Raw genomic sequence first — 9,058 nt, 5'->3', positions numbered from 1 at the left:
ATTTCGAATCGACAAACGACTTCTTTCCGTAAGGACTAGCGAGGGACGCAGTTTCCGATGCATCAGACGAGGTGGCCGAGTGGGCAGTCGGCTTTCAGCCGTGTTACCGTGCGGACGGGCTCGGCGCGCCGGGCAGTGCTCCGCAGGTGTTGTTGTTTACCCGCTAGCGCGCGGTCGCGTCGTTGTCTTGCCGTATAGTACCTGTACCGACCCGACATGGCGTTCTCATATCGAAAAGCTACAATCAAACTAACGTTCAACGCATCGTACACGAGACCGAAGGCCCATGAAATTGAACGGTTTCTACGAGACATCATGCACATCGAACCACAAGAACTGATAGGAATTCATCTGTCTATTGTAACCAGCACAGTGTACCTCAAACTGATTGACGAAGCGGCCTGCGACAGATTACTCCAACGATCTGCAAACGGCTTTCGCTTCTGCCACGCAGACGGTAACGTGAGCGTGGTAGGAGTTGACCATGCTGGTCTGGGGGTGCGTACCGTGCGCATCTTTGAACTACCGTTCGAAGTTCCTGCCAACCTAGTCGTTGATGCGCTGCGGCCATACGGCACAGTTCTGAGCCACACAGAGGAGAAATGGAACACATTCGAAACGTACCCTGTCCTTAACGGGGTACGACAAGTGCGCATAGAACTTAAGAAGCACGTTCCATCGTATGTTTTCGTTGGTGGCTGCCGCGCCAGTGTTATATATGATGGACAACCGAGGACCTGCTCGGGCTGCGGCCAGGAGGGCCATGTTAGAACTGAGTGTCTGCAGCGCCGCCTCGTTCAGGTGCCCCGCAATGAACTTCCCCAACGATCCACTATGACCTCTCTCCCGCTAACATATGTGGAGGCGGCACGACATGATGTGATGGATGATCAAAACCTGCTACCTCCTCAAGCCGCTGCCAGCTCCGTTGGAGAGTCAGCGCCGTCGACGACGCCGCAGCCCAACGGTGCAGAGGTTCCTACAGCCTCCGCCCACCGCAGCGTCGTGGGCACCCAGCCACCGTCACTGTCGGGATCAGACACAGGGGTTCCTAGCGACCGAGACTGTGTCGAGCCCCGCCCTCCAGTGGATGTCGAATCTCGGACCCGAAAACAAAAATCACCCAAGCGACACAAGAAGAGACGATTGTCAGCTGACGAACAGGACAGGAATGTGAAGCCGGCGGAAGACATCGACTTCGTTGACTCGCCCACAATTGCAACGGACTCCAGTGGCATCATTCACCAGAAGGTGCCTGAAGACAAGGAACACTCTCCTAAATCTGGTGGCCTAGAAAACGAGCCGCACTGCGTCGACTCCCAAAATGTGGGCTCCTGTGAAAGCGTACAGCCCCCAATGACATCACAATCGTCTCTTGGTGATTGGGCAGACGATATGGAGGCAGATGATGCACAGCAAACATCAATATCTCCACCAGAGCCCGTGGCTGACATTGAGCCCGGAGGGCTCTGCCAGTCAGGGACTCCTACGGCACAGTAATGCACAGCATGCAGATGGATGGCTGTGTGGTGTGTGAGATCACTGTGGGCTTGCACCGGCACACTGCCTCCGCCACTTGATATGTCTCAGTCATACCGTGTGGGAACAGTCAACGTAAATGGTGTCCACTCCACTGTCAAGACCCGCATGTTACACGACATGATCAGAGCGGCAGACTTGGACATTGCCCTTCTCCAGGAGGTCCGTCCCGAGCTGTGTTTAGACCTATATGGCTACACCACGTACAGCCTACCCGTAGGTGATGGCGCAGGAGGAACGGCCATCCTTCTCCGAGATGGCATAGACGCGACGGACGCAACGTACTTGCCGAACGGGCGAGGCATCGCACTCACACTTGGCGCAGTCCGCCTCATTAACGTCTACGCTCCCTCCGGTAATTCGCACCGTGGTGACAGGCATGTCTTATATTCGGAGGAGTTGGCCCCACTTTTGCAAGGAAATATGGACCATTACATAGTGGGCGGCGATTTTAACAGTGTTCTGCGGCCCGAGGACCAGATACCGCATTACGTCCCATGCCCGGCTCTACAAGCATTGATACGTCACCTCGCGCTCCACGACACATGGCTCTTACATCATGGGACCCAGAGTGGATATACGCACTTTACCAGCCATTCTGCCAGTCGTCTGGACCGGATATACGTCTCGCGTGCCCTCCGCACAGCAACCCGTGATGCAGAACTCTGGCCGACGGCCTTCACAGACCATCTCGCGTACATCTGCACTGTCACCTTGCCCCGACAACTCACAAGACGCAGCAGGGGCCCGTGGACGCTGAACGTCTCCCTCCTTCGCGAGGAAGCGTGTCGGCGAGCAGTCACTGACACGTGGCGTCGATGTATCAGGCGCCTGCCTATGTATGCTTCCACGTTACTGTGGTGGCTGGGATGTGTCAAACCTGCCCTCCGAAAGACCTTGATGGCCTACGGGCGTGACAGATCGCACTGGCAAAGGGCGACATCGGAATTTTATTATACAGCGTTACGTGAGCTGGCGACGCAACCGCCGTCTCCCGAACGTCAGATGTCCGTACAGCGCATCAAAGCTCGTCTACTTCGCATCAGGACAGAGCAGCTAGACGGTGTTCGCATCCGTGCGCGAGTACAAGACTGTATCCCCAACGAAACAGCGTCAGTGTATCACATTGTGCGCGAGAGGCGCCACCGCAAACGTCAGCTCATTACGGCGGTAAACACGGAGGACGGCGGGCGCGCAGTGACACAAACGGACATCGCGCACACGTTCGCCAGACACTATGGGACCTTGTACATGGAAGATCCGCGAAATGTACGTGATTATGACGAGCGGTTGCACGATTTTCCCGCCCCTCGAGAAGTGGCACCCGATGATAGTCTGCTGTTGCCCATTACACCCGACGAGCTGACGTCGGCCTTGGCACGTGGAGCACCGAACAAGTCGCCTGGACCGGACGGTTTACCCCTGGAATTCTACCGCACTTTTTACCACCTTATGGGTGACAAGTGGCTCCAAATGTTTCAAGACCTGATCCGCCCTGATTTCACTGTCCCCACAGAATTCACAGAAGGCATCTTGATCCCAGTTCCGAAACCGAATGGTGGTTGTAGGTGGCAGGATTTTCGCCCACTCACACTCCTCAACAACGACTACAAGATCTTCGCCCGTATCCTCCGCGCGCGTCTCCACACCGCTATCGGGAAAGCCATCCACACCGATCAGACATGTTTAGGTGGTGTCAGCAACATTCATACGGCGTTAGGAGCATACCGCGACGTAATTGCTTTGACGGCGGCCTGCAAAATACGAGGCGCCCTTGTCGCCGTAGATTTTGCCCACGCATTCGACCGCGTCGATCACGGCTTCTTACGCGCAGTTTTGCAACACATGGGCCTCTCTCCGGAGTCTGCACAGGTGGTCCTTCGACTGGTCCACGGAGCGCGCTCCCGCATGATGGTCAACGGTTATCAGTCTGGTCACACTGTTGTTGGACGGTCAGTGCGACAAGGGTGCCCCCTGTCGGGCATATTATTTGCTGCAGCGCTTGAACCAGCTTTACATGGTCTACGGCAGCGATTAACTGGTATCTCCTTGCGGGACGTGACCTTTTGTTGTGGTGCATTCGCCGATGACGTGGTGTTCCTGGCCAGATCAGAGGATGAAATGCATATGGCGCTACAGTGGCTACGCCAGTACGGGGCGGTCGCTGGGAGCGTCATCAACGTGAAGAAGACAAAATACATGGATGTCGGAGGGGGGATTTCCCACACAACGGCGGTGCCCTTTGACAAGGTGCCCGTACTCAAGTGTTTAGGAGTGCAATTCTATAGCAATATCCGCCGCACGGCAGCGGCTACGTACCGCCGGCTCCTACACCAAACACGTGCACTGCTGCAGGACAACAAACTGCGTCGCTTGGATATGCTCCTCAGAACACGTTATGTCAACACCTATCTTATCTCAAAACTGAACTATTTTGCGCATATCCTTCCCTTGACAGCTACGATGGCCGACAGATTTCAAGCAGCATATGGACATTTCGTAAGCACCGGTCTGGTTTTTAAAGTCCGATACGCCACCCTGACACTGCCGCAGCGGGCGGGCGGTATCGGTTTAATTCACGTATATAACCGTGCGCGATCGCTTTATCTCAACACTATGCGTCGCACGTGGACCTCTGCCCACGCCACTCTGACGGGCACCCTGATAGCGGAAGTGGCACCACACTCTCTGCATCCCCCGGTTTCTGTAGGACACATTTCACCGGCACTCACCCACATCAGAGACTTCTTTATTGACTTCAGCTACTTACGGTCAGAACTTCCGACGACACGGAAGCCCAGCACAAAAGACTATTATCGCCTCTATCAGCAGCGGCAACCTGTAAATACGGTCACCCACAGACATCCTGAAGTTGCCTGGAACACGGTGTGGCGAGCGGCACACACGCCTTTTCTACCTACGACGGTGCGTTCATTGTGGTACGTGGTTGTGAATGGGAAGTTCGCTACTCGTCAGAGGTTACATTCTATACATCTGACGGACGACCCCTTGCGTCCGATATGCTCAGTCGCTGACTCGGATGCACACCGGCTGACGTGTGCCGCGACCAGCGAGTGCTGGCTACTGACGCAGCGCATGCTGGCATTACTCTTGCGGCGATTGCCGGAGTCTGTCTCCCCTGATGACGTATTGCGCCCCGACGTCGTATACTTTCCATCAACCAGAACGAACGCCGTTAACTGGCTAAAAGGCATGGCCGTTTACTACATATTTTGCGATGTTCCCAAAGGCACACTCGACTTTTGGTCCCTATTGATGACGACACATGCAGCTTTCAGCCGCCACCCGAAGTACAGAGCTCGTTTCGCAAATTATTTAGGTTCATTATTTGCGGATCCTCCTGCTCACTGGGGCGTCCCGGGTATGAGACGCTGAAAATGAAGAAGAATCCTGGAGCATATTGATCCTCTACGGACGGAATAGGGGGGAACCCCTCCCAACAGACGAGAAGACGACTCGGACGCTCGGCTACGGCAGTTGTAGGATCTTTCTTTGTAATGAAACACAAATAAATCTATAATAAAAAAAAATATTATAAATAATTAAAGAAATAAATAAATAAAAAGAACACCCTCGACAAACCCACTCCATCCTCTTTCTGATCCTTCGATCCTCGAACTCGAACACGTTGCTTGGGCGTGGCGGCGGGATGGCCAGGCTTCGGGTGTCGACCCCTGCCCTACCCGTCGTCCTGCTCCTGCAGCGGTTCATTAGCAACAAAAAAAAAAAAAAAAAAAAAAAAAAAAAAAAGTGGTTAAGGCGTTGGACTGCTAATCCAATGTGCTCTGCACGCGTGGGTTCGAATCCCATCCTCGAAGAATTTTACGTAAAGCACCCATTTCGGATCACGCCTTCTACATGCGAAACGCCACTCAGTAGTAGCAATGGAACGTGTAGGTGAAAGTTAACATCCGTAAGAAATACGAAACTAAACCGCCTACCAATTGGAAATACACAACATTCGATAGCGTACGTCTTTCGAATCAAACATCATCTCAAGATCTATAAACGAATCGAAGTTTGGCACCATGGTGGTGTTTGGGAACGGTGCGTTCTCATTCATATTTAAGTGCTTACTTATCGCAGTCATTTTAACGTATCGAGCCTATAATACCTCCAACGACAGTTTGCTTTCCATCCGGCCGCCGTATACGGAAGCGATCTGATAGGGCCTGGCTCCATCGCCAACAGCAGGAACCTCTGGTCTCACAATTCGGCTACGAAGAACGTGGTTTGCTCTTCGAAAGAAACTTGAAAGCAACATCAGCGATGAGGTCAACGAAGGTGACAAATAAATGTTTCGAATCGAGATAATCGCGGCGTTGCAGTAGTTGTTATACTGAATGCACAGGACATTTTTCATTTGCATTAGACAACGCTACACGACGATTCGGTGCTTATTTCTGCAGTAAGTAAGTGGGCCGACTACTTTCCTCCGATCGGATACCAACGTGGACGGATGCCATCATTAAATGATTCACGAGTGGGAGCTTGGTCAGCTGCACTGCAGCAGGGCGTTACAGCGTGTACACCAGCCACAGTACGATGCGATTTCGAATCGACAAACGACTTCTTTCCGTAAGGACTAGCGAGGGACGCAGTTCCGATGCATCAGACGAGGTGGCCGAGAGGTTAAGGCGTTGGACTGCTAATCCAATGTGCTCTGCACGCGTGGGTTCGAATCCCATCCTCGTCGAAGAATTTTACGTAAAGCACCCATTTCGGATTACGCCTTCTACATGCGAAACGCCACTCAGTAGTAGCAATGGAACGTGTAGGTGAAAGTTAACATCCGTAAGAAATACGAAACTAAACCGCCTACCAATTGGAAATACACAACATTCGATAGCGTACGTCTTTCGAATCAAACATCATCTCAAGATCTATAAACGAATCGAAGTTTGGCACCATGGTGGTGTTTGGGAACGGTGCGTTCTCATTCATATTTAAGTGCTTACTTATCGCAGTCATTTTAACGTATCGAGCCTATAATACCTCCAACCGTAGCGCAACTGTCGCCTTTCGACAGTTTGCTTTCCATCCGGCCGCCGTATACGGAAGCGATCTGATAGGGCCTGGCTCCATCGCCAACAGCAGGAACCTCTGGTCTCACAATTCGGCTACGAAGAACGTGGTTTGCTCTTCGAAAGAAACTTGAAAGCAACATCAGCGATGAGGTCAACGAAGGTGACAAATAAATGTTTCGAATCGAGATAATCGCGGCGTTGCAGTAGTTGTTATACTGAATGCACAGGACATTTTTCATTTGCATTAGACAACGCTACACGACGATTCGGTGCTTATTTCTGCAGTAAGTAAGTGGGCCGACTACTTTCCTCCGATCGGATACCAACGTGGACGGATGCCATCATTAAATGATTCACGAGTGGGAGCTTGGTCAGCTGCACTGCAGCAGTGCGTTACAGCGTGTACACCAGCCACAGTACGATGCGATTTCGAATCGACAAACGACTTCTTTCCGTAAGGACTAGCGAGGGACGCAGTTTCCGATGCATCAGACGAGGTGGCAGTTCCGCTTGAGACGCGACAGCGATCGCACGTGCTGTGTATTCGATCCGCCGTTTCCCTCGGGTTGTGACTATTTACTTTCTGTGTGTGACGTTTCTTTGTCTTCTTTTCTTCGTTGTTTCGTCGCCTTAGTGTTTGTGTTGTGTCTTGTGTTGTATAGCGGCTTTTGCCGCATTAATTAAGTGTTATGGCTTCCCGGTTGTTTCCGCGGAAGTGTACTCTCAGTTTTCAGTTTAACAAGGCCACCAGGAATGTCCAACCAACTTCGTTGGAAATTCACGAATGGATTGTGGATACGATTGGCATTACATCGGACCAGGTACATACGGCGTATTTTGACACAGAACTTTACTGTTTTTTTGTGAAATTGTTGAACCCGGTTTTGCTAGATAAGATTTTACTTAAACATTGTGAGCAAGTGTCGTTCCGTCATAGAGATGGTTCTGTTAGCAGTGTTACTGTTTCAAATGCTGAAATTACGTATACCACAGTTCGGGTTTATAATTTACCCCCTGAAGTTGAAAACAGTTACCTCAAGGAAGCTTTGCTTGGTTATGGTACCGTTCGGTCAATTCGAAATGAACGTTGGTCTGCACAACATAAGCTGCAATGTTATAATGGTGTCAGATCGGTTGAAATGCATATTAAGTCGAATATACCGTCCCATCTGGTTGTATGTGGTTATCGTGTTCATCTTACTTATGAGGGGCAAGTTGGTACGTGTTTTCTATGTAATGAAAATGGTCATGTTCGTGCTAATTGCCCTAAGCGGGTGTTTGTGCTTAAAAATGGGCTAGCACAACGCCGCAAATTGACGGTTGCCGATCTTGTGCCAGCAGCTTCCTCCACTGTCTCCTGTCAGCCTCCTGCAGTAGATTCTTCACAACGGGTGACACCTTCCTCTGATGCAGGTTTTCCCCCGTTACCCACTCGCCCAGATGTATCGGCTGCTTCTACACCGATCCCGTCTGTTTCCAATAACAAACGCCGTCGTGCTAGTGATACCGGTAGCACTGATGACGAAGCTGCTGTTTCGCAGCCGGTTTGCGGATCTGACGAGAGACTTCCGGAATCTCCCATTCTTGTTTTGGATTCTGTTCCCACTGTGTCTCCTGCTTTGCCTGATGACGTCAAACTTGCTGCCACGCCGTCGGCGCAAGAGCCCCAACATTCGGTCGAGGTGGTGTTGACATCCCCCCCGACACAGGCATCACAACATGTTGACGACACTTCGGTGCAGACAGCTGGTTGTCGGAAAATCGCTTCTAGAACTGCGCGCTCCGCTTCAGCGGATTCCAACCCTATCTCTCCACCTCCTACACTCCAATACCTACACCTTCTGATGCCGGTGCCGATGTTCCTGATGCAGTTTTCCCCTTGCTTGCTCCTTCTTCTGATTCCTCTCGCCCTGCTAATCCTTCGGATGCCTTGGTTGACGTGCCTGATCTCGAACCCCCCACTCCTCCTGCTCTTGAATCTGGTGTGCATCAGATACGCCGTCGGGTGAAAGTGCCCCCCAATCTTCACGCGGTGCGGAAAAAACACAAGCATGCCAAGGATGACTCTGATTCCGTTGATTCCGGGCAATCACCCTCTGCCATGTCTGATGTTGATGATCTGGATGTAGTTGCTTCTAATGTGGTGTAATTAGGGTTCATTTTCCCTTTTTTTTGTTGATGTTGCAGGCGTACACGTTTATTACCTTAAATATAAATAGCATTCAATCTGCTCTGAAGTTAGCGTCACTGCAGCAGTTCATTTATGACTCTGCAGCTGACGTTGTTTTCCTGCAGGAAGTCTCCGTTGCACACCTGTTTGTTCCTGGCTTTCGCACTATTATAAATTTTGCGCCTGAGTTTTCCACAGGTACTGCCTTACTAATTCGTGACGGTATCCCCGTTACCGAAATTGAGCTCTTAGACTCGGGAAGGGGTATTGGTTGTCGATTATTTGACACAACCTTGGTTAA

The 9,058-nt window shown here is 51.4% G+C and overlaps 1 non-coding gene across 1 annotated transcript; it reads left to right on the top strand.

Annotated features, from left to right (window-relative positions):
- Positions 1–6,174: 6,174 nt before the first annotated feature.
- On the top strand, positions 6,175–6,256 carry Trnas-gcu. Its single transcript has one exon. It is a non-coding gene; the product is annotated as a tRNA-Ser (tRNA).
- The last annotated feature ends 2,802 nt before the right edge of the window (positions 6,257–9,058 follow it).

This window comes from Schistocerca piceifrons, chromosome 2 (assembly GCF_021461385.2).
Source record: "Schistocerca piceifrons isolate TAMUIC-IGC-003096 chromosome 2, iqSchPice1.1, whole genome shotgun sequence".
Lineage (NCBI taxonomy): Eukaryota > Metazoa > Arthropoda > Insecta > Orthoptera > Acrididae > Schistocerca > Schistocerca piceifrons.
This window is presented reverse-complemented; position numbering and strand designations above follow the sequence as displayed.